Source organism: Colletes latitarsis, chromosome 7, assembly GCF_051014445.1.
Source record: "Colletes latitarsis isolate SP2378_abdomen chromosome 7, iyColLati1, whole genome shotgun sequence".
NCBI lineage: Eukaryota > Metazoa > Arthropoda > Insecta > Hymenoptera > Colletidae > Colletes > Colletes latitarsis.
In genome coordinates, this window is record NC_135140.1 from 5,609,426 (window position 1) to 5,636,581 (window position 27,156).

The window sequence follows — 27,156 nt, forward strand, 5'->3', positions numbered from 1 at the left end:
AGTGAGCCAAGATAGACAGCGACAGCTCGAAGATACATACTATGAATTGTGGAATATTGTTATGTAAAAGTTTCCTGCGATTAAACATTTTTATAAGGGTATCGCGTTGTATTACGCAGTATGCATTCGACTCCAAACAGTGTCAGACGATACTCAATAGCTAGGTAATATAATGTTACCCAATAGCTGAGCCTAGGTAATAGTCTCATTGTCCGATCTCATCTCCATTCCCTTCATCAGACTCAAGTTACTCCATCGCGTTACTTCGTCTTATTAAACTTGCACGTCTATAACTTAGGCTCCTTCATGTAAGACAATTACACATTGCAAAGTCCTAAGGTCTCTATGGTTCTCGATAATTCTCGAAATCCCGTGTTTAAAGGAGTCTCAAAGATCCTTGAAACATCTTAAAGTTCCAGTAGATTGAAATTTACTTGCAAAGTTCACCAAGCTCAACAACCTGGACGTTAAACGTGGCTAATACTAATTTCAAATGAAATTTCACCAATCTTTCCACGAGTGACCATGAAATATAAATGTCTACTTTAAATTCGTTTACGATAAAAAATTTATTCAATATTTAATTAGAATTAAATATTCCACGTATAAAATAAAACCAAGTATGATATATTTTCCAAAAATAGACAGTTACTTAAACTTGGCATCCGATCCAAAGTTAAATCCCTGGGAGGATCAAACGTCTCGTTGCTCGAATATCCTGGATACATATTATCCATATTAAAAGAAAATCAACGATTTTCTTCGTAGCTTTAGCGATTTAGACGCCCTGAAATTTTGTTGGAAGATGTATCAAAAGGTTGTGAAGCACTCATCTTCTAAACGCGTATCGATTCGCGCAAAAAACACGCGCGAGTTAGCCATCCGGCGATTTACAGCGAACCGCGCGCTAGATTTTATATTTAGGAAGCCACCATGTAACCCTAGAACTACTGAATTAGGTTAGAACGAAAATACTGACACCTACGCGTGCGACTCTCGCATCTCTGCCCGTTATGCGTTTGTTTATCGCTAAATTCTTACAGTTTTTCGGACGGATACCGTTTGCCACTTGTTACATAAACGAACGCCATCGCAGCACGATCATTCGGGCGTTAAATTACTTCACGCCTAACCTTCGTGGTCGAAAAGTTCTCTCGATCGGAAAATATTTGTTTTCGTTTCGCGTTTCCGACAAAACCTAGTCCAGAAATAATTGTATTAACCGTCTAGGATAAACTTATCGAACCGTTTATTTAGATTGGCATACAGGGTGTTCGGCCACACTTGGGAAACATTTTAATGAGAGACTTTAGAGGCTGAAATAAGACGGAAATCAAGAATATCAATTTCTTGATTGAGGCTTCGTTAAAAAGTTATTAAAAAATTAATTACAAAATTTCAAGTCGTTCTGGAAAAATTATTTTTGTTTGCAGGGGCCAATTACAATCATTTTTCGTGAATAGACATACCCCCGAAATCCTAACCATTTTCGAGAAAAAAATTCCTTACCGAAAATATAATTTCAGGCCAGAAATGTTACTCCAAAATTTTGTGCGAATCTTTAAAATGTCATAACTCCTGAACGGATTGGACGAATTTAATGTTTAAAAAATCAAACTACGTGTATTTTGATGGAGAATATGTAGAAATTCGAAAAATATTCGAAAGGTTATTCCTTAACCCCGTAAAATGAGAAAAACCCCATAAAAATGGTCCTATTTTCAAACTACCATAACTCCTGCAATAGTGAATATATTTCAATGAAACTTTTTTCTGAAGTAGGGCTCATGGCTACCTACAAAAAAGTATTAAACAACTTTTCTGTAGGGCGTCAAACAAAATTACTAAAAATGAAAAACGAATTTTTAAGAAAAATCGACGGGGTAGGTGCCTAAAGGCGAAAAAAAAAAATTTCGAATTGTTCTAAAAAAATTATTGTCAGTTGCGGGGGTCAATTTCAATCATTTTTGGTGAATAGACATACCCCTAAAATCCTACGCGCTTTCGAGAAAAAAATTCGAGTAGGAGGACAAATTTTTCGACAAAATTAAAAAATTTCAAATCGTTCTGGAAAAATTATTTTTTGTTGCAGGGGTCAATTACGATCGTTTTTGGTCAATAGACATACCCCCGAAATCCTACGCACTTTCGAGAAAAAAATTCTTTACTGAAAATATAATGTGAGGCCAGAAATGTTTCTCCGAAATTTCATGCATATGTTTAAAAAATTATAACTTTTGGACGTATTGAAGGATTTCAATGATTCGCAGATTGCCGTTCCACAGGCGAAACTTTAAACATTAATGACTTTTTAACGAAGCCTCAATCAACTAATTGGTATTCTTGATTTTCGTCTTACTTTAGTCTCTAGAATTTCCCATTAAAATTTTTCCCAGGGTTGTTTTTTCTTATGTGAAAGTTTATCGAGGTATAACGTTCCTATTATGCAATAACCGCAGAGGAAAGTGAACATCACGATTCAACGTAATATAGAAAATAAAATTAGAATACGAAAAATATTGTTTTTTACTGATAAAGATGGGTAAATAAGCTTCTCGAATCGTGCCAAGTATTAGGTGGAAACGTTGTTTGAAAATGTTTTTTCGAGCATCGATTCACGAGCGTTCGGAGCTATCTGAAAACATTTTTTTTTTAACTTAGCAACCGGTTACCAGTTTAAAAATATTCTTGAAAATCAGAACCGAGTTGGAGAACGTTCTCGGAAACTTAACCGGAGCTTCTGTGATCTGGCCTGTTTCAGTGCATTTCTGGATTAATATAGCTCGCGTAACTACTCTTAACAGCATGTTAATTGCACTTTTGTATACAGTTACTCACACTTGTATTCGTACACTGTATGAAGTATAAGTCTATAATTAAATTCATGATAGCTATAATTCTGTTATAACTTGGACCTTTAAATCAACTATCAACTATTTATGTGTTTACTTAGTTTCTTTGTTGGTTGCTAGAGTCTAAGCTTCAGTCAATCGTTTGTCATACACGTGAACTTTATCACTCTTTCAATATTAATAGATTTATTTGAACGTGTACATGATCAAACTCATGTTTTGTAATAATTTTACCAGCTATGGATTGGTACAGTCGTTGTTAAAAAAGTGAAATTCTTCCATGTCTCCTCGTTGTCGAAGTCCACGACATTATTAATAATTAATAACGAACGTAGAATTGTATTGTTACAGAAGGAAAATATATAGAGTTACTCGTGCTCGTACACTATAATGGTAATTCACTATTGAAGTTAAAAAACCTTATTGCTTACGAATTATGAATAAGTTAAAAAGAGACTTTGTTAAGGGTTGTACCACTCTGGAGAGCACCGGTCCTTAGCGTTTTTCTTCGAATAAAATAAAATAAAATAACGAGACAAAACTGCTTCGTAAATAGTGAAGCAAAGACACAGTTGTAATTAACATTATAGTGCACGGATTGGAATCCCAAAGTCTCCAAAAGGAGAGTAGAACAAAAAATAATCTGAATTTCTACCTTTCAATAAGAGAATGTGTTTTTCCAAGTTCGTCGCAATTTTGAAACAATTTAAAATAGACGGTAGGTTTGAATAATTCAACGACTATCTGCCAGCTAGAAACCACGATTTTTCGAAAGTTGGAGCGGCGAGTTGATCGACGCAAAAGTGAAATGTCCGTGCGATATAAGCGACATTTCGCGAGGTCAGAAAAATGTGCGAGGCGCTGCCATAAGCGGCACTGGTAAAAAGTGCCTGAAATCAGGATGTAGTACGTCGAATATGAAACTAGTTCTGCCTACGTAATTATATATCGATCGTGGTATCGATAAGCAAATGAGATCACCGAGACGAGTTCTCTTAATTAAAAATGATGGAACGATGTTTTCGAGACAGCACGAGATAAATATACGTGCGTGGCAATGGCATCGATCACGTGGATCGTAAATGGGTTTCGTCGTCCGTATCTCATTATTCCGTACCTGAGACAACGTTTTACCTATGCAAACTGGACCTCCACGTCGAAAGGCCGCAATTAGAGGTGGTATCGCGAATAAACGAATACCACAGTGTCATTAATCAAAAAACGGGACAGAAACAATTTAAGAAGCTACTTGCTGACGGCCTCCGCGTTCAGCTTTGCTCCAAGTATTGCCAATGTCTTCCGAGCATAGCCAGATTTAAATAAATTTCAATATGGCAGGGTACAATGCGGGACGAAACGACCAGTACGCCTCGAACATAATAGCTTAATAACGAGAACGAGTTCAGAATTCATTTTGCCAAGTCTTTTGTCGCTAGAGACTGATCTGTAACGACCTTGTCGTTCACTTCCAACTAGAATAGTCTGCTGTCGATTTTATGGACGTTCGATCAGAATAGATTGAATTGTAAAAAATTTTTTATAGAAACTAAAATCCTCTTTTTAAAAGTACCAATGTAAAACTCTTTGTTTATGAAGAAAGTAATTTTTGAAAATTACAGTTCCAATAATATTTAAGGATGAAATGCCTCGAGACTAATACCAGCGAAATTGATTTTACTCGTCGCGTCATTAAAACGTACCTTGTTTTGTTCTTATGTGCCCAGTGAAATAGCCATAATTTAATTTATAATTTGAATTATAATTACTACAATATTCTCGAACAAACGCTCGGGTCTCTGCAGTTAAGTGTATCTCTGTAATCAAGCTGAAAGATATCCTATCAGGCACGAAGGTTAATTATACGACTTAGACTAACACACGCCGTTTCGTTTATCTTCCCTGAAACGATGTCGAACAAAAGTAAAAGCAATTAAATTTTTAAAACTTAAAATATAATTTACCCGATCGGAATGTTCAGTAATCTCCTCGCGGGATAAAATTAAGAACTTAATTCTCTTGAATATTACTAAACAACTCGCTTTCGTTCAATCGTTTTTTGCAATTATTACTAATAAAACCTCGACCTTATTCGAGCGTCCGCTAGCTATGAAATTAAGATACTAATTATTTTGAGAAACAAATTGTCCCTGTCGCTGAAGAAAATTAAATTCTTAATTTTATTTTGCACATAAATTCGATCGAGAAAATTATGAATTTAATTTTCTCGAACGAAGCATTGATAATTTCGATCGAGTTACGTTCAAACATTTTTAAACCTGTCTAAACAAATTTAACGATGTTTCAGCTAGGGATCGATATCTCTGGTGAACATTAAATTGAAACTTCTGAATAAAATTAAATGCGTATTACAAGTTGTACATTAAATATGCGGGATAGAGTATGTTCGAATTTGAACGGATTATTAGATCCTTCCTATACGTAAACCTAAATTATTCGTTTCTAGATTTGACCGTACGTACTCCACGACCGGGGTATGTAAATTAGCAAATTCATACTGCAATGAATTAGACTTCTCCGACTACTCCATCGCGTCGTCCTCTTTAAACGGTTAATGTATCCTGTGGAAACGCTGTGCTAAGTGAAAGTATTACAATCAAATATAATGACTTAGTAACCTATGCAAAGGTACTTGAAAAATATCAGAACGAAACGAAAATTTCTATCATACGATGCTTACCGCCAAACATAAATACGCATCTACATTGTTTGCTTCTTCTTCGAGTTAGAAAAAGATTACTCTATCTTTGAACGATATCAATTTTAAATATAAAAATTCACTCGTAACTCGTATTTGAAACCTCGTTTTTAAACGAGAGTTCTTGAATCTCCAGAAAGAAAATTTAATTGTTGTTTCGGGGGGATCGAAACGGGACACCCTGTGCATCGGAATCGTCGCTGAAAATTTCTTATTCCCGACGTTTGTATTCCCTTCCACGTACGATCCATTATTTCACCGTAACCTTGAGCTCCCAACAGAATTTCGTTTTACTTCGCGAACAGACCGAACATTGACTAATGAGACGTCGTAACGAGTTCGCCCACCCGCGGTCAATGCGTCGTCGTCGTTTAATCCTCCGTGGTCTCCTCCGCGCGTGCAACCATAGTTGCAGCATTGTGCACGAAATTTCGAAAAGGCACAGCCGTCGGTTGCGCAACGCTGTTTTTTCGTGGAAACCCATCGTGACGAAACCCGTTCGTTGTGTCTGACGCCAATCCGCGAACTTGCCTATTCTATTTCCACGACGACCACACCTGTTTCAGATGTATTTTCGGTTTCCCGGCTTCACTTGGACTACGCAGACTCGACGACTGATGGATCACCCACTAATGGTGAGACCTGTTCTCCGATTAGAAAACTCTAAACCGGCCATTGTCCTCCTCGACGAAATACAGATCACCGCGCGAGGTCACAGCAACAAATTTTAAGTATTCTAGCGTGAAGCGTGCATTTTTTTAAACTTTCTTGGAGAACTTCTTGCGAGTAAACTGTACCACCTTTTGCAAGCAAATTTACAAGGTTTATTTATACATGTTTCAAGAATGAGCGAAAAATACAACTGGTGGCAATGCATACTCTCAAACATAGTCGCTTTTAAAAAAACCTGAAAAATTCTTTATTAGTATGAGTTTGGTTATAACACTGAAAGAATTATAAAGTAAAATTTTTGGGTTGATTCTAGTACGGGCTATAATCGTGCATGTACTGAATGTGCATCCAAAATTTTAAGTCAATTGCTCAAGTAGATTTTAAGATATCGAAAGTTTTGTATCCCTATAACAATGACGTTGACCACCACGTCTTTAAACAACCATAACTTCGTTAATTTTGGAAGTTCAAGCATAAAGTTTTGCAGATATATTTTCAAATTATATTCTTTAAGAAAATGGAGAAAAATTCTCACTAGAATGCTTCCTTAAATAATTGCAGAGACAAGTTTAACAATTACAGATTGTACAAAGAAAATTTTTGCTTGATCCTCTTTTAGTAGACTCTGGGTCTATTTGGACCCATGCAGATTATTTCTTTCAGAGTCGTAGAGTTTTAATCATTGATGAATAATTTTACAATAGACTTGTAAATTTACATTAATAAATAAAGAGTTTACGAATACAATAACACAATAGGCAATGGCTGAAGAGACAATACTGATGGGAATACTTATTCCTTAATGACCTGCGCTCTTGAGTAATAAAATGTGCATTCTCGAGATACCAAACTCTTCCAAAAGAGGTGTTTCATCTCAGACTCGATTTGCATACCTGCATTCGTATTAAACTTTCTCGTCTCAACAAGCCCCATTAATCATTTAACTTTGTACTTACAAACACTAAACAATCTGTATACCTTGTCACTCACAATACTTATAACTTACGGTCGAATTATATATCGTGGGTTATTTCTTAACGTCCAATCATTGACTGATTCTAGAAACTAGAATTAGTATCCTTTTTTTAGTTGGATATAGGAGAAAGTGGTAGACGAATAAAATAAAAACGTGTTAATATTTGCAGAGCATTGTTTGAGAATATTGACTCCACGAACGTCACAAAAGTATTAAGACTGAAAAAATGTTTTCGTTGGATTATTGTGGGTAGGTTTCGCTAGTTTCTGGTTAGTGAGAAGGATGAGAGCCAGAGGTGAGATTCGCGTGTTTGTTCCAACCGGTAGATTCTTTCGAACGATCGGAAAGCAGAATATTTCTCCTTAGGAGTGCGTGCACCTGGTGTTACTTAGGTACTTCTGGTTTTGGGAGAACAGCGCAACAACGGTGCTGGCTCGCCGCTATGCCTATCTCTGGAATACCGCGATTCCAAATGGCAAAACTCCTCGATATCTTCCATCGAAGAATCTTCCGGGTACCTTTCATACGCGGCGCATTATTGAATAAACCCAACCAACCCGTAAATCACAGCGTATCATCTACAGATACAGCTTAGCAAATGTCTGAGATCAACACTTTGCAGGGTTTAATTATTACCAAAACATTCGTCTGCAACGATTAAAATTTGAAATTTTAACCCCTTTGCTCGCTTAATCGAGATATAATTGGATCGAGTCGTCTGTTTATTAAATTTTCTTCCCTGTTTCTGCCTTTTTTCAAAAATGAAACGTTGTTATATGAATACTCTGAGATTAGCGAATGTCTGGGATCAACACTTTGCAGACTTTAAATATTTTCGAAACCTACTTCTATTACGATTGAGACATGAAATTTTAAATTCGTTCGCTCGTTTAATCGAAATATAATTGTTTCTTTATTAAATTTTCTTCCCTGTTTCTGGCTTCATTTTAAACAAAAAGTTGCTATGAATTATGAAACGTTCAAAGCAATGAGTTTATTGAAATATTAAAAGTAAGAAAATGACCGTGATTAATAATGGGAAACTTTATGTTTCTTAAACGTTTGTAATACACGGGAACCTTGATATGGCAAACGAGGAAATATTCATGAAGCGATTGTTGTAACGTGTTATTAACGAATATAGTTATTGCATGAATCATAACCTGTCGTTTCGTTGGGGGAACCTTGGTACGAGGAATAAACAGAAGTAGAGTACAAATCAGAATAGCCTTCTATGGGCATCGATCGTATAAAATTTAAACTGACGTTTCCATCGACTAACGCGTGGTAATTAACTATTTAATGGACTATCGATAGAAACTAAGTAGCTATTTTTAGCGATTTACGTTACTCCCATTCTGCAGAGATAGCACATAGCGTCAAAATATTAACTGTGATTTATAAACGTTGCACAGGGAGTGTTTTATTTTTTACTTTTTCACGATAAAACTAAATGGAATAAAGTCAAGAAATAGCATACACAGGATAAATGGACAATATAAAAGTTGTTATTATTTAGAATACTTTTTAAAAGTCAAAATTGAAGAGTCTTCGATTAAATTAAATATTCCACTATAACACCTATTGAATCTATTTGTCTCTTTCTGTTCGTGCAATATTTGATTTTTTCTAAATATTTCATTACTGGCAAACACGTGACACGAATATACGAGAAATCATTTTCGACGACATAAACAACAACAAGGATATTCCGTAATTATGACAGATTTTTTGTTATCCTTTCAAAAATTCCGTATGTCGCAACAGAAACATCGTAAGCCCCTCTGTATCTTTATGATCTAGAAATAACCAACGTCTTCTCTCCGTGTATTAATAATTACAGAACACGGGCCTCGCTATTATAAATCAACAAAGCCGCAAAAGAGAAAAAAGATACGAATAAATACGAGCAACTCGATTCGTTCCCCGTCCATATACGGACAAAACGACTCAACGAATTATCGGAGCCTAACGACACGAGACCAGCCTTTAAAAAGACGACCGACCGACTCGTCCCATTGAGAGGAAGTCAGCCAGACCTCGTTCGTCTGGTTCCCTGCTTCTTCTTCGCCTTCATTCATCAAACATCGTATTCCAGCAGCACATCGTCAACCCGGACATTATTCAGCCGCGGTTTTTCGAAGATAATAGCTGGCTCTACAAATAAGATCTTCCACGACGAGGCCAGCGACGAAGGTGCCTCGTACATTCCTAGAAAAGAACACCGACGCCAACGAACCTCGTAAACATTCCTGCGCTTCTTCTGCGCGGATTCAACGCGTGTACCGCGGAAAGAAGTTTGTTATATACTAGACGTTTCGAACACTCTGATCTTCGGAAATCGAGCCTCGTCGTCGTAGAAAACTCTACGACGATGATTCGAGCAAAAATTCATCGAGCTCGGGGACGTATAATGATACCTTTTTGTTTTCATTTGGCGAACCAAATTCTAAGCGCATGCCTGGGCGTTGGAATCTAACCACCGGTTTCCTGCATTTCATATTTCCATAATGGGTCCACTGTTAGCGTCTAAGATATAAGCAACGTCCTCCAATAATTCGTGTAAAACCCACTTTTCTGCTTGTGTATTCTTTCACAGTTGCAAAGTGCATTGACTCTCTAAAGATTCAGTTTCGAAACGTTTAAAAATACACGAGTTTTATTTTATAGTACTCCAGTTTTCCCACCGATTCGGTCGTCAGGCGGCGCTATCGCCCTATAAATCGTGGATCGTCGATCGTTCCGCATTTCCAATAACGCAGCGAATCGTCTGTAATTCCACCCACGTGCTTGGTGTGTCCTACGGTCCATTCATCAAACTGCGCGAGTACTTAAGTTTCGCTCGTGACCGAGGAAAGATAGACGCGCTTGCGTCTCGCCGTGGAAACGATCTTATATGAATACGTAGCCGCACATAAGCAGCCCTTATTCCTTATAAGACGAGCCTCCCAGCCTCTCCGTCGGGAAAGAAAGGTCGAGATAGCAGCTCGATATAAAACGATCCGACCGAGCATTTATTTATTCCCCCTGTCCCGAGCGTGTATACAGGGTGATTCTCGCGAACCGATCCACGGAATTGCCTCGAGAACCTTAAATAAACGGAAAATTAACGATCGATCGAGAGAGAATATATCCAAAAGAGTTTAACATTTTTGGAGCCCAATTTTGGGAGCGTTGTTTTCCTGTAATTCTCTATCGAAACTATATTCTATATACAGGATGAATCACTACATATTGAAAAATGTTTCAAACGAAGTTGAATGGTTTCCTTGTGGATATACGAAGGTGCCCCTCTCGAATTCATTAACGTTATCACGTTATTATTATTCATTATTATAAAGACATAATCTAGATGGCAATATGTAGTGACCCACTCTGTATGATACCGTTAATAGGTACGTGTGTGTATTACTAGGATGCTCTTAACATACGTAGAATCCGCGCGAAAGATGGCAAGTTATAAATCTTTGAATTTGTCCAAGTAAATTGTCAAAGTACTCTGTTATTAATTAACAAGACAAGCTTCTAAACATCCCCCATCTGTTGGTCAGAAACAAATGTGGAAATTTTATAGAGAAACCAATCGTTTGCATCGCGCAAGAATCGTTTCTAAACCTTTATAAAGGATCGAATCGATCGGTTTGTAAGCGTCACCCTGTGTGCACGTTTATCTTTGCCGTCGCCAACACAATGATTTTATCCGACCGCACGATCGAGGCTTGATTTACGGGTTCCTGCCTCTCGATTGTCACTACTGAGGAACCTCGCTTGTCACGCCGCCATTTCCATGGGGAAGCTACCGGTACTCCGACAGTGATCCGTGACAAAGGTCACGCCACGATCGAACCTTGAAGCTCGCGACTGAATTTCAATTATCCGGGTTCCACAAGACGAGTAGAACAATCGACGAACGGACGATCTTAATTTCGCGCGGAGATATTCGAGAGTTCGCGATTATCGAAGAGTCCGTGATCCAGATGATCGTGGAACGGAGAATAAACTTATTTCTCACGGCGGATTCGTTTTATTTGTGACGCCCTCGATTCACGCTTAATTGCACTTCGAGGATGAAATATCTAATTTGCATGTATCGCGAGTGCGTGCACGACGCTTCAAGGATCTACGTGCTAGATGTTGCGCCGGAGTAGAAAGTGATAATTTATGGTGATTGACTCTTTGGACGCGAACTTCTAAGACTTTACGCTGCGGAGAAGAAAGTTATTGGCCGACTGTGAGACGCACGGCTTAGCTTTCCATTCAAATACGATCGCCAATTGGATGGTTTGAACACTCAATTCGAAGGGGAACTGACTGAAATACAGGGAGCGCAAGACAGTTTGTATCGAATGAACATGCAGTATGCAACAAACCGGAGAGAAAAGGCGCAGCGTGCGTAATATGTTATTTATCCTGGATATAGCGGGATTTATACTCTACTTTTACTTATTCTCGCGATTGGGGTATACAGTTTCCCCCGGTGCAATATTAATGGGGCTGACAAATGTTATTTGTTTCCAAACAGCATCGATAAGTCGAAACTGTACTTCGCTTTCGAGGAAATCGAGTTCGAAGATTAACGCGTCTGTCCATGGATCACTGTTTTTACTTACTTTTTTCATTACTGGGCGTCTCACTATTTTCTGACTAGTCAAAATCGAATAGCAAAATCAACAACCTTAATAACCACGTACTGACATATTCAGGAGACTTTCTATTTTTGAAGACCATCCAGAACTTTCTATTGTTTTCATTTTTCACGTAATACAGTGATCTTTCGCTAATGTTCGCTTGCTCTACACGCGTCCAATGGATATTTCCAAACGAAAAAAAAGACTTTTATTTACCTAACAGTGTAAAATCGAGAATATGGGAAAGATTAATAAATAACCTTTTTCCTAGTAATAAATTCGAGAGAGAAACCACAGTGTTCGAAAACGGCGATTTAGACGCGAAGAAGTCTAATTTTTTACCATCTCTAATCAGTTTACTTTAGGTGTTATTAAGTTTGTAAATCCTTGAGGATCTTCTATAATAATTAATATTTTTATACAAAATTTTTCCCAAAAGTAGTTCAAGAGATATATTTTCGAAAACATTAAACACTTATCAGAAAAAGTTTCATAGTTGCGCCCAAAAAATTCTTGAAAATTGCCTTTATTTTCAGCCGTCACAGTGGTTTCCCCTCTCAATTAAATAATTTAATTTTCATTTAACACAAAATAATACAAAAATTATTAATCAAAACTAATGTTAACAGTGTCAATATTCGTTCATAAACTTGTTTTTGAGGATTTACGTACTGTTAAGGTGAAATATAATTTTTCTCGTTTTAATTATCGTTCATCGAACACTGTGCGTCTTCGAAGGCTGAAGTTCCCGTTGATCGGCGAGAGGTCGTCGATGTCGCCTTCCGTCAAAAACATCGGCGCCAAACACGCCTAATCTCGGTTACGTGACCGCGCAAATGAATGAGCTTCCTCCTGGGTATCTGCTCCCTGGAGTACCACTTAAACGGGAACGAGTATGCTATCGGTGTCCTGTTTCCCGCAAAAAGCACGGGAATAACGCGGCGGGCCGGCGCTGCAGGTTCTTCCCCGTGATCAACAATGGCGGTCACGTGTGTCGCGGCGCTTCGTTTTGCGGGCGTGCGCGGCACCGAGCTACGCGTGTGCACGTGTGCGTCGCATAGTCGTGTCGTTCGTACCGCGGACAAGATCCCATAGACGGTGCAGGGGAGGAGGAGAGGGGGGGTTGAAGGAAGGGGTTAGAGCCACGCATGAATGGAAGCTTCATTCATGTTGTCGCCTTTCCTCGTACACACGCCGCCTCCTGCCTACCCGCCAACCTCCGCCTTCTGGTTTTGTTTCTATCGAGGGGCCGACCACCGATGTTACGCGACCGTTTCTCGTGGAAACAATGCGCTCGTTTCAGACGCGCGCGGTTGCATCAGTCCTAGCCGGCTCAATTTATAAGCCCAACCACCCACGGTCCTCGAAATCCATCCGGATGGGCCGACGATCTAACATCTGAACTGCTTCGAAGCTAGCCACAAAGTCAAAACAAATAGAAAAATACTTATTCGCAAACGCAACAATTTATTCGACAAAGTCTATAATATCCAACGATGATATAAAGATGTACAAACAGGTCTGTTCGATTCTTGTAAATATCTACGTTAACCTCTTCCCGTGGCATTTAGCTCGACGAAATCCGGGCCCAAACGGTAGGCGTCAACGCACAGTAAACAGACCAGACTGATACTAAACTGCCTCTGACGATCGGCATTTGCTGTCCGCGAGCCTGGCTTGTGATGTTTACGTTTGGGCCGACTTTCCGTTCGCGAGTCCGGCTCGTGACATTCATGTTTGGGCCAAAATCTTCATCACAAGTCAGACTCGTTAAAGTACGGGAAGGGGTTAATGTACAGTTCAGTGCCTTCGTCCTGTTTAGTATATACTTGTTGAAATATTTAAATCCTATTATGGGAGGTGACTTAATTGGCAAATCAAATCAGGTATCTAGCAGGTATCTGAGCCTAAGGTACCCCTGGAAAACTAATGAAAGTGTACGTATCGTGCAATGGGTTTACTATAAGATACTGTAAGATGGTAAAATTGGACGTGGTCGCCAGGCGACCAAATGCAGTTAAGTAACTTGGAGGATCTTGAGCCCTCGTACTATTAACGGTCGAAAAATAAAGAACGCGTCCTAAACAGTCCTACAATAAACCATGTTTGGAATTCCAAATACGAGAAATTCCCTAAATTTTTATTTCATCGTAGGAAAATGTTCTACGTGGTAACAGGAGGGCACGAACTTGTCAGTCCGGAGTTATTTGACTCGAGTCGTACAACGAAACCAGTTCCAGCGTCGAAGCCGTCGCTTCGATAATTATTTAAACGTATTCCGTTCGTTTGTTCATTACTCCGTCCTCTTCCTGGTACGTTAAAAGACGACAATAATTGCGGTTATCTGTCTTCGTTCGTTTTCTATTTGCCTGCGGAGTTTCGTTATTTTGTAATGCGTCGCACGAGAGATAGCAAGAGGCGCGCGCATGTCGGAAACGAATGACAAACTACGTGGAACGAAACGACGGAAAAATAGGAAGATATGAGAAACGTAATATACTTCTGCCGTCGATCCCGGGATATTTCGCAACGCGAGCGGACTTAACGAGTCCCGGCATCAACCAGTTCCCGAGAACTCAGAGCAGAAAAGGAGGATTCCTGTCTCATTCATCGAGTACGAGGAAGAAGAGTCCTGTCCCATTCATCGTAGTCCCGTCACGCTTGACGGCGATCTAGGATCGCTGGATTTTAAGTACAGTAAGAACGCCGGACGCCGAGGACTGCCCAGAGCCCCGATGGGAAATAAAGAACACGTTTATTCTTCCACGTCGAAAGAGTATAACAGGAATGTCATAACCAGCGAACGAAGACGACTCGTTGAATCGTGGCCGCGTAACGAGCATCGACCACAATTACAGTACGATCTAATGGAAACCCGTTCTTTATATGGTAAAATAAAATTATCGCTAATAACGTCGGATTAAAATATCATCTCGCGCAGCGAACGCAATATCCACGATGCTTCTACCTTTCTCCCGCTTCCAATCGACGTGGAGCAACGTTCTCTGGAATCGTGTTTAAATTAATTCCCTCGCAACGCAAGAACCCGGAGTCTTCGTACTTTGGCGACACCTTCAGCGCTTTCCAACAGAGGGCTACCTTTCCCGCAAGCCCTACGTATCACCTTTCAATCCATTAAAAGAGTTCGGTAAATGATTTTTCGAGTCATCCAAAGTACGTGTACAATTATATACGTTGGTAACTTTATTTGTACTACATATGGGGGGAGTGTTCGATCGAATTTCGTAACTTCTATGTACAGGATGCTCGACCACCCCAGCCACCAAAATTTCAGCACCTACTCGAATTTTTTTCTCGAAAGTGGGTAGGATTTCGAGGGTATGTCTATTCACCAAAAATGATTGAAATTGACCCCTGCAACTAAAAATAATTTTTTTAAAACAATTTAAAATTTTTTAATTTTGTCGAAAAATTTCACATCTACTCGAATTTTTTTCTCGAAACTGGTTAGGATTTCGGGGGTATGTCTATTGACTAAAAATGATTGTAATTGACCCCCACAACTGAAAATAATTTTTCTAGAACGATTTAAAATTTTTTTTTTTCGTTGAAAAATTTAAGCAGCTACCCCCTGTCGATTTTTCTTAAAAATTCGTTTTTCATTTTTAGTAACTTTGTTTGACACCCTATAGAAAAGTTGTCTAATACTTTTTTGTAGATACCTATGAGCTCTACTTCAGAAAAAAGTTTCATTGAAATATATTCACTATTGCAAGAGTTATGGCAGTTTGAAAATAGGACCATTTTTATGGGGTTTTTCTCATTTTGCGGGTTCAAGGATCAACTTTTCCAATATTTTTAGAATTTCTACATATTCTCCATCAAAATACGCGTAGTTTGCTTTTTTAAACATTAAAATCGTCCAATCCGTTCAGGAGTTATGACGTTTTAAAGATTCGCATGAAAATTCGGGCAGACATTTCTGGCAAGAAATTAGATTTTCGGTAAGGAATTTTTTTCTCGAAAATGGTTAGGATTTCGGGGGTATGTCTATTCACCAAAAATGATTGTAATTGACCTCTGCAGCCAAAAATAATTTTTTCAGAACGATTTGAAATTTTTCTTTTTCGCCGAAAAATTTATGCAGCTTACGCCCTGTCGATTTTTCTTAAAAATTCGTTTTTCATTTTTAGTAACTTTGTTTGACACCCTATAGAAAAGTTGTCTAATACTTTTTTATAGGTACCCATGAGCTCTACTTCAGAAAAAAGTTTCATTGAAATATATTCACTATTGCAGGAGTTATGGTAGTTTGAAAATAGGACCATTTTTATGGGGTTTTCCTCATTTTACGGGTTCAAGGAGCAACTTTTCCAATATTTTTAGAATTTCTACATATTCTCCATCAAAATACGCGTAGTTTGCTTTTTTAAACATTAAAATCGTCCAATCCGTTCAGAAGTTATGACGTTTTAAAGATATGCACGAAATTTTGGAGTGACATTTCTGGCCTGAAATTATATTTTCGGTAAGGAATTTTTTTCTCGAAAATGGTTAAGATTTCGGGGGTATATCTATTCACCAAAAATGATTGTAATTGACCTTTGCAACTAAAAATAAATTTTTTAAAACAATTTGAAATTTTTTAATTTTGTCGAAAAATTTTACATCTACTTGAATTTTTTTCTCGAAAGTGGATAGAATTTCGAGGGTAGGTCTATTGACCAAAAATGATTGTAATTGACCCCTGTAACCGAAAATAATTTTTCCAGAACGATTTGAAATTTTTTAATTTAATTTTTTAATAACTTTTTAACAAAGCCTCGATCAAGAAATTGATATTCTTGGTGTTCGTCTTATTTTGGCCTCTAGAATCTCCCATTAAAATTTTTCCCGGGGATGGTCGAACACTCTGCATAACACACAATGTCTCTCGTATAGGTCCACTGGCAGGTACTTTCATTGCGCGAGGATGCAGGTAAAGTTAATAAATACATCTTCGAAAGAAACCATACAAAAATAAAAGGGGGGTAGAAAGGGGGATAAGTAAAGCTCGTAAATAAAGAAGTCGCCTGTTAATAATACTCTGCGACGCTGGACAGACGTAATTTATCAGATCCAATTATATCGAAGGTGTTCTTTTGGTACGAACGCTTTTGAAACTCCGTGTGCTTTCGAAAGCGATCAATTCGGCGTTACGAGCGCGCGACATCGCCGCGATTTATCGATTCGGATCGAGGAGAACGCGCTAGGGCGATCCGATCCACGGTGCTTCGTTAACTCATATTTATTCGAACGATATTTAATTGATTGCAAAGATCGTTCAATGCCATTGTGCTCGCCTCTGAATGGAAGACGACGATCCAGATAAACCCACGCGTTCCCTTATCCCCGCATACTAAACGGTCCCGGGTGCTGGAACAACGATGAAAATGGCTGACCGGCAAGAACTAGTAGAGTTATTAATCACACACCGGACGGTGATTATTTCTCCGGAATGGATACAAGAACATTACGAACGTACACCGGGGATACGTGCCACGTACGCGCGACGTTCTACACAATACGCTCTCTGATTACGAAAATCGTGTACCGACCGCTATAAACAAATTAATGAGCGAGCCCCTTGCTGTTTCGATCTGGCGATAAACGCTCGATTACGCGCGACCCACGGGTTAAAAACAGGGACGAGCAAAATTTCATTACGAATAATAAGATCATTTATAACGCTCGGCGGTGTTGGTAAATACTTAGAAATTCAGTTGGAAAATGTAGCGTTTAGTTTTCGGACGTTTCGATGCGCTCGTTCGATATGAAATTCGTAACTATTAAAAAATGAAGAGACCTGGCGCCATATGGTGCTTTATGCAGTAGTTTATAACTCGACAATCGCGCCATATGGCGAGCTGCGCGGTTAGAGGCTTGATTATCCTATGGATACTAGACGCATATGCGAATAAGGCTTAATTAATACGTTAGCTACCATCATTAAGTCGGAAACCATACGTCGCGATCCACGCTATACTTCTGATCATTTTACTTGATTATTCTTTCAATTATGCAAATGTGAAACGTATTGGGCTAAACGAACGTTCTGTCACCCGTAATGTAATATGCTAGAAGAAAAATTATTTACGCTAGAAAATGCCCCAAACGTTCCACCATGAACCTTTGTAACAGTTTATGAAACAGTTATATGCCCAATTCGTGGCATCGTTCGAAACAAGAGATTACGAGTACACTTTATTTTAACGCTAGAACTACCGAAGTGGTCAAAATGTATAAATTGTACAAAATTTACTCGACTAGATTTTTGAAAATTTGCAGTAATTTTCTGTAAGAGAATGAATAAATATTTCTTTCCATTGTATTATATATATTTCTTCGAGTATCTATCGTTTGAATCTCTTTGCAACAAATAAATACACCATAATTATCGGTAGATCTAGTGTTCGACCATCTCTGGGAAAAATTTTAACGGGAGATTCCAGAGGGCAAAATAAGACGAAAATCAATAATAACAATTTGTTGATCGAGATTTCGTTAAAAAGTTATTAACGTTTAAAGCTCCATCTGTAGAACAGCTGCGTGCGCGTGACAGTTCTCACTCAGCACGCAACTGCTCGCAAATTGCCGTTCCACAGGCGGAACTTTGAACGTTAATAATTTCTTAACGAAGCCTCGATCAATAAATCAGTATTCTTGATTTTCGTTTTATTTTGGCCTCTAGAATCGTCCATTAAAATTTTTCCCCGAACATCCTGTATATAAAAGAAAAAATTGAGCAAAAGTATGAGATGCACCCATCGGGATATTTAATTTAAGAGAAATTTGATGAGATAAAACAGTTTAGGTGTAGTTTAGAATAGTTTAACGAGATCTGTAACGTGTTAAAGTTGGAACGCGGGCGATTTGTTTGCCATCGTTGTTCTATGCCGCGAGCTTAAGAAGGTTAAGAATCACAGCGGCGGATGGTCGAACATTCTGCCCGTAGATGTGACATTTAAATAATCGTTTCGCACGTCCAAAGACCTGGACGGGCCCCGTAATCATCGTGCCTTCGCCTTAAACAATCTCCTGTTCCTCAGGTGCGTATATATGAGACGCCGGGGATGCAATCAATCCTCGTTTATACGCACGCTTCACCAACTGGAATCCAGCATCGTTTTAAGAAAGCTATCATAAATTATTCCGGACTCGGACGTGTCCCATATGGCATCATAAGTTTCCAGCCGCAGCCATCGGCGTGGCAATGGGCACCACGCAACGCGACTCGTTCCGTGTCGCCGCGACGCTGCAATAATGACCGTTTACCCACGCGCCGGAATTAGAATATATCCGGCCGATAATTTATGGAGGAATTATGCGTCGGTACGCGGTTTATTATGTATGTCAAGAAGACAAGGGAACGAGGATACAGATTCTCGTTTATCGTCGATCGATGGCGCCGGTTTCTCTTCGTCCAGTCTCGCTGAAACAACGCGAGAGATCGCCGGTCGAGAAAATAACTGTGCAGAAATAAAGCAAAAGGTCCGCGAACAAAAGATCTCCTGCGTCTTCGTTAAATTTTCTCGACAATTTAATGGTCGCCGTACCTACCAAACACGAGTCTTTGACAAATTGATCCTGAGATACGAGGCAGCAGAATCCATCTCTCTAGCTGTTCGTTAAACTTTTTAAGAAAATCAAATTTCTACCGACGACGAGCAATTTTGTCGATTAAGGAAAAGTGAAACGAGACAGAGGCGATGTTTGTGAGTTAGAAAGTAGGTATAGATTATGTAAATGGCTGGCAACGAGTGTAGAACGATGCTCCAAGTACTGTGCGTCCGCGAGAAGTTGGCTAGTGAAAGGAAAGCGGGTCTGATTAGTGCTTAGACCCCCACTGTAGTTCGGAGTTTGACGCTATTGGACGAAACGACGATAGAAGTGGGGATGGACGGAGCAAGCAAAGTACTCCCCTGACTCCTCAATCGTCCCACTAGCCAACTTTTCACGGACGCACAGTACAAGTTACATGATTAAACCCTTAAATGGATTATTGGGGCCCTCTGCAAGTTTAAACTAACAATTATTTAATATATGTAAAAGTAATTATTTGAAAATTCATGTAATCCTCCATTAGTTCGTTATTTTTTAAACGCTTTAAAGGAAAGTTGATTTCTATTTATCAATTTGGTAAAAATCAACGTTAAGTAAAATGATTCAGTTGAGATTGAGAGTCTACTTAAGGGTTAATATAAAACTGCATATAATCATTCAAAAGTGATTATAGTCTCGCGAGAATTACAGAATTGGAGTATCGTAAAATAAAGAGACGATGACTCTGGTTGACTTGTATTTATTATGGGTTGGACTGTGTTGCTCCAAATGTATGAGAATATTTTTCTTTGAATGACTGTGAATGTTTTTGTTTGAATAAATGTTCGAGAGTTTAGATTGATATGATATTAATGGCGGACCAAAACTAGGTGTTCGTTTCTTGGTTGCTTGTGTTAAGGAAAACTCTCTTTCCTTCCAAGCACCCCTAGAATTATGCCCTTTGTAGAACGACGTTGGAGAAAGTTTGCCGTTTTTGGTTTGCAGGTCAACTTTCTCTAGGTTTTCGATTTGGAGGTTGATAGTAGGGCTTTGTGTTGTCAAGCAGGTGTCGAGTTTTGACCGTCCACGCGACCGAAGGATTTTTGCCCTACCATAAACCTCGCCTAAGAATGAAAGGAGGCTGCTTCAGCGCTCAACAGTCCCAAAGTGATTTCTTTTCTATGACAGAGTATTAAAACGGAACAAAAGAAATACGTATAATTACGGTCACTTTCAGATTTTATCTTGCCGGTTCGCGGAGAGCACGAATTAGTTCCACGAGAAAGTAGGCATCTCGGTTTTCCTTAAAGACCAGCCAATTTTTCACCGTCTTTAAATCGACTATGTATCGAAACACAGATTAACAGCGCGCATCATTATTATTTCCCCGAGTTTTACCGGAATCAAGGGCATAATGAGCGGTTGTAAAATTTAACAAGCACCTTATAAAGCATACTCGTCGACGCGGCGTTCCTCGCGCCACGCAAAATCGCGATCTTGCATCTTCTTTCTTTATATTTATCGGTATCGTGCATCCGCGCATATAAAGTGTAAATAAATTCTTCAAATTAATTCGAAAATTTTCAACTCGATTACGATAGTCTCTTCGCATTAGCAACCCCTAAAGTTAGCTTACACCTGGCAATTACGAAAATCCAGGAACGCGAGGAAAGTGAACAAATATACGCGGAAGCATTGTGTCGAAAACGATGGTTAACGCGACAAAGGCGAAGTTTTACGCCTCTGGATCGGTTACGAAAAAAAAAAGGAGACACAGCCCCGATTTCGTCGATCGCGATAAGCGATCCAAAAAATTTCAAGGCTGCGCGGAATACTTGTCAGTGATCGCAAGGCTGCTCGAGGTGCATCGGTTTCTTTCCTTCAAAATGACTTCATCCACGGACGATTCCAAGGATTTCGTTGAAGGAAGGAAACAAAAAGCAGGTAGCAATCACGGAGAGGAATGCGCAAGAAGGTCGAAATAATAGCCGGCGCACGGCGACGAGCTGCGCTGATACGAGCGTACGTAAAGCTCCGGCCTCGCTCGATGAACTCGGCCGAGATATCCTCCCAGGCCCGTCCATGCTGACTAATAACACGATTCTGTATCGCGTTAAATTCCGACGGGTTATTTCTGCCGGTTTATGGGACCCCTTCCGGGGATATCGCGATAGCTTCGCGATTAATTGCAGCTCGTTCCCCGTCCCGGACAGCTGGAACTAAATAAACTCAATCTTGACCTTTCGACGAGCTTGGAATTTCTTTGTGACTCTCCGTCTCGTTAAATAAAACGAAACGACAGGACCAAACGCGCGTCTGCCCTTTTTAATTATGCCAAATTCCCCTGTTGCCCTGATACTTCCGTCCTCCATAGCGATCGCTACGAAATCGGAAGCGAACGCATTCCTCACGACACACAGTGAGCTATTTAAACGATCTAGATGGACTTTCTTAAGAAACATGTTCATGAACCTTTTCACACTATCTGTTTTTTTAAACATATTTACGGTTTTTAACAATAATATGAACGCATCGTAATATAATAATAATAATAGATAATAAAATAACTATTATTATTATTGTTGTTATTGTTGTTTTTATCATTGTCATTATCATTATCATCATCATCATTATTATTATTAATAAAAATATTATTGTTGTTGTTGTTGTTATGGTGATAATGATGACAATGATGATATAAGATTTTGAAATTCTATTCCTTTTTTTAACCATTCCGCATTGTTATTCAAGAACCTCTCTTTTGTGCGGTTACATCTCGCCCATCTTTCAGGAAGTTTATAACAAAAATTTATAATTTTATTTCTAACAATTTTCAATATTTTTACTTCATCTAACTAATAAACGTATAACAAACTAGATACTACCTTTTCTATTAACCATAGCAAAAGTTATTACAGAACACAAATGATATTTAATATTTGATAAATGTATAATAGCTTTCGGCTTGAATAACCTATCGGCATAAAGGACTGTCCGTATAATATGAATGAATACAGTGTTATTTTACCTAGCAAACAAACGATTTTCATGAAGTTAGGCATTTTACAGTATATATGTAATAAATTTATAGGATTTGGTGCTGTTTCGATAACATTGATATTTTCATTTTGCCCACCTAAATCTATGGAATTAGCCACTGTGCGACGGGTCGTATCGAGCCAGAAATTTTCTATTTTTCTAATCGCCGTTGCACGCGACAATTACTATCGTTTAATCTGGGTGATTTAATTTTACGATACGAGCACGAAACTTGCGTTTTAGAAAGTCGCGAAATATATGTATATGTACAGTGCGTTGAATAAAAGTGGCAAAGTCGGTAGTACGAAATAGAATGAAATCGGAGCATTGAAAGTGTTCCTGCAAGGCAGAGATCAAGATAACGCCCGAGAAGAGATCATTATCTTCGCGCTCATCCCGTAGACCTCATCTTTAACGGGTGCAGCAGTTAGCAACACGATTTTACCTCGCGATCTGCTCCTCCAATTTATCTGCCTAACCGCGAACAACGCGGAGAAGATATCGTGATAACTTTGCAATTAATCCCGTCGTTCCCCCTGGTTTTCGTCGCGGGAATTAATCATCTCGATCTTGGCCATTCCGCGATTCGAGAACTCGTTTGAAGATGTTTTTGCGGAAAACATTTCCCGCGACTTGAAACGCGCACTTCGGGGAAAAGAGAAGAAGGCGAGCATTGTCTCGCTAATATTCTTTAAACATTTAACGCTCTACTTGTTAGTTTTTCAAACGTTGCTTCGATAATATCGAACGGTGTCTTTGCTCGGGGAAATTACAAATTACACATTTTGACTCGAAATTCCCATCTAATAAATTAAAATTTTGTTTGATGCAATTTTGTTAGATTTATAAAATGTGTTAGAAAAATTTGTTAAAACAGTGAAGAGAATAATGTATAATACTATTTAGACGTGTTTAACTGTTAATTCACAAGAACCATAATAATGTGTATTAATACTCGTATCTAGTTTTGATATTTCCGTTTTTAATGTTTATTATCAATCGCTGAAGACCACCCGTATTCACTATGAGAATTAAATAAATATGTTTTACTCGTAAGTATAAAGAAGTCATTCCAAGAATTAATGACTAAATAAATCATTGTCGTCGATCGCAACGAATACCACGATTTCCCAAACGACGCCGCGTTTTTGCGACAACGCGCGAATTGCTACATTTGCACGGGTTGGTAATAGCTGTTTCCAGGAATCGTAAATTACGACGGCCATCATCATCATTCCGTTCACGATTATGAAAATATTCGACGCGGTCCTGATACTTAGTCGCCCATTGTACGCATTACGTTTGATGACATAATAGCGCTCGTTGCACCCGATCGAATGTCTGCTACAAATAAGAAGAAATGTCTCCATTCGTTGCGAATAATCTACGCAATTGCTAATCGAGAATTCTTATTATTAGACAAATTCGATCCTCTGTAACCCAAACTAATTTTTGCTTCTCAGAAGAAACTTTGTAATGGGACACTGACAATGGGCTATCATGAATAAAAAAATTCAAAATTATCTAATGAAAACATCAACCCTTTGTCTCACTTGAATCACTTATAATATTAGCTTGTAGTATTTACCTTTGATTTTGATCAAATTAATATCAATATCACCACCATTTCCTCCAATCAATTCGACGGGTTTCAGATTCCAAACATAATCTTTCAGAACTCGTAAATATCACTTAGCAATTTGGCGCATTTTAATATAAGCTATGAATGTCCGTGAGTCTAGAGTCAACATCGATTCATCCCTCGATATCGACCGCGCATGGTCGGTAATATTGTCAATGTACGTCAGTATTCTAATAACGTATCGTAATATCGACATATATCGACCAAATTCTATCGCGTCAAGTGTCCACGCGTGACAATAACAATATGAACATGTCTCACCATCGAATAGGAATCCATAACGGGCCTGGTCGAGGAGTTTTCCAGTTTGTGAACGAACCGGCCTCTCGGTGCAAAGGCAGCTTCCTCGTGTGGCAAAACGGCGCGTGCTCCGTGGATCCGCGGAAACTTCACGTCGTGGAAAGCCACGCGGCGGGCGCGCGCACACGCGTAAAGGTTAGTCGTGGATTGGCACATACGTTTCACACCTCCTCGTCTTACGTCCGTTCGCGCGACGCACCCCGAACGACTTCGACGTCGCGTTCGAAACCACGAACGTGCGAAGCGTCGCGTTAGACGCAACGGGTAACCTGTCACTGGGTACGATCGGAATCGCGTATCTCCTCTTCGATGGACGGCACGCGCGCGTCGTCGGTCGTATTCAAGTGTCACGCCGCCGACGAGTTCATCGAGTCACTCCACTGTTCGCGGCGTGGCGCGTTTCTCGCGGCCTCGTCTCGCGTAACCGCGCCAACGGGTAACGATAAGCGTCGCGACGTCGGCCGATAGTCGAGGGCGTCGCGTCGAACGACGACACCGGGCCGGTCGTGGTAGCGCGCGTATTTTCGAAAAACCCGGCGCGCCGTCGCGATAAGAGACGAACGAGAGAGGACGAATCTCGAACGACTAGGGAGACGCACTAGGGAGACAAGTGAGACAGCCAGCCCGAGCGCGCTTCGAACCGATGCATCGCGGCAGCGCGATTCGAGCCAACTATTCGTCCGCGCTCGTCCAGCTTCGGCCAACCTCGGACCCCGTCGGACTCCCGATCTAGTGCGCGGGCGGCTCCGTCGAGCGAACGGGGCACCGCTTCGATCGGGGGGAGACATTTCTGACGCTCATTCGGGTTTCTCTGTCAATGGACGCGACTCGATTTCGTATTTCCATCCAACGTCAACGGAGGTACAATTACGAGTCAAACACACTTTATAGAACTTATAAATATGTTAACACTAATCTAGTAAACCCCTTGCCAGACCCGCCATTTTGACAAAATCGGTCCAAAGATTGTTAGCGTTTTCTTCTTCATGGGTTACTCGAGTACGTTATTTCAATGTAATAAAAATGAAAAGAAATTGTAAATAAGCATTTATTGTTCAAAATATTCATATACCAGTATGCATAACTTTATTATAACATAAGTTATCTTTAGTCGTTGCTAGACTAGACTGATTTGAGGCCCCGTAATGTTTAGTTACATTTCTTAAATCTTTGAAAATTGTATTACACTTTATAGAATTTCTAATGAATTATGACTAAGTTAGGTACACAATATTGTATTGCAACCATCATACGCTGTCCTTTAAGGTATCATATTTATTTGTATTTCTGAAATCCTTGAAAATTGCAACTTGGACTTGCATTCACATCTGCTAGAGATGATAGAGGCTAATATTCCAGCCAGGTCACGATCTAAAGAGAAAAAGTTACTGATAATCGATAGATCAGAGGATTTTGATTATTGTGAAAGATTGGCATAAAGTATACCTCAAAGATCAGGCGTAGAATTAAAAGCAAAGGGCCTCTAGACAAACATGTATCGATAATTGGAACGGTTACTTATTTATAATTTAAGTTACATCGAAACTACAGACTTCTTATTCCAAAGATATAAAAAGAACCAACGAGAAACTGTTTTAGGATTACGAGAGGTTTACCAACATATTTCAATGTCCACGAGAAAATAAACGATAGACATAATTTTAAGGAAGCATTCTTATGACACATGTGCGACGTTAACGACGCGATCGAAAGAGGAAATTTGGGGAAACATGCAAGTATCGCTATATTAACATAACATAAATATGTTCCGGCAAACACAGGGGCTGGACGCAATAAATTGTAGCCAAAAATGTGTGTTAAAATGTGTCGCCATTTCGATTGGAGCTTAGTGCCAGCTGGATGAGAAAACAAAATATATTTATAAAATTTCGCGGTGCGGAACGTGACAACCGCTATTCCCGTGCAAACAGGAAGTAAACCGTTGAGGTCGAGAAATGTAGATATCATTTATCCGCGTCGATATCAATGCTAACACGCCACCATAAAAATGTCCGTAACTATGCAAACAGAAAGTTTAAAGTTTCGAGAACGAGATGTAGTTTATGTCAGGGTTTCGATATGCGATAAACTAGCTCTATATGCGGAAGCAAGCGCGTTGCACAGTTCTTTCAACGTCGTTTAAATCAGTTGATAAACGATAAGGTTCAAGCATCTGCACTTTTACTCGATCCACGCATGTAACGCGTTGCCCGTTAAAACCAACGAAACTGCGATTCTATTGCCCGATTGTACCAGCAATATACTACACTATACTTATTTCTTTGTTTCTTTATGTTCTGGATGTAATCTATAACACATGCGCGTTGATATGGCTTTAGAAAATCTCAATGTTAAGGTGCAGGAGAAAACGGTTAAACGACAGTTATGAAAAGCTCCATTGTTATAACAGTTTTGGTAGATGGACGAAATTCTTATTCAGATATTGACTAGAAATAAAAATTTCAATTACGATTTATTGATACAAGAAAACATATACAATAAATGATGGATATTTTCTGCAAATTAATTTCAAAAAAGTATGTTAGAAAAACTGTAGGTTAGAAAATTTTTGAAGCGTGAGTAAAATACAAAATGATACAAGTAACAGTTGTTAGGAATATTGCATACTCGTGTGAACGGATCAAAAGTGGATATACCATAAATATTGCACATAGAGAAGGGGAGAAATTCCTTATCTTTCTTGGGATCAATATTAACACTTAATCTCAAATATACGATCACGTTTACCGTTGTGTATATTATATTACACCATTGCTTTATTTGCAGTT

General features: G+C 39.1%; 1 protein-coding gene across 1 annotated transcript in view; it reads right to left on the reverse strand.

Annotated features, from left to right (window-relative positions):
* The window catches only part of LOC143343454 (uncharacterized), a 54,999-nt gene extending 29,950 nt beyond the window's left edge, over positions 1–25,049 (reverse strand). Inside the window, exon 1 of the mRNA XM_076768365.1 lies at positions 24,329–25,049. The gene's annotated coding sequence lies outside the window, so the exon portion shown is untranslated. The remainder of the gene's footprint in view (positions 1–24,328) is intronic.
* Between the last annotated feature and the right edge of the window lie 2,107 nt (positions 25,050–27,156).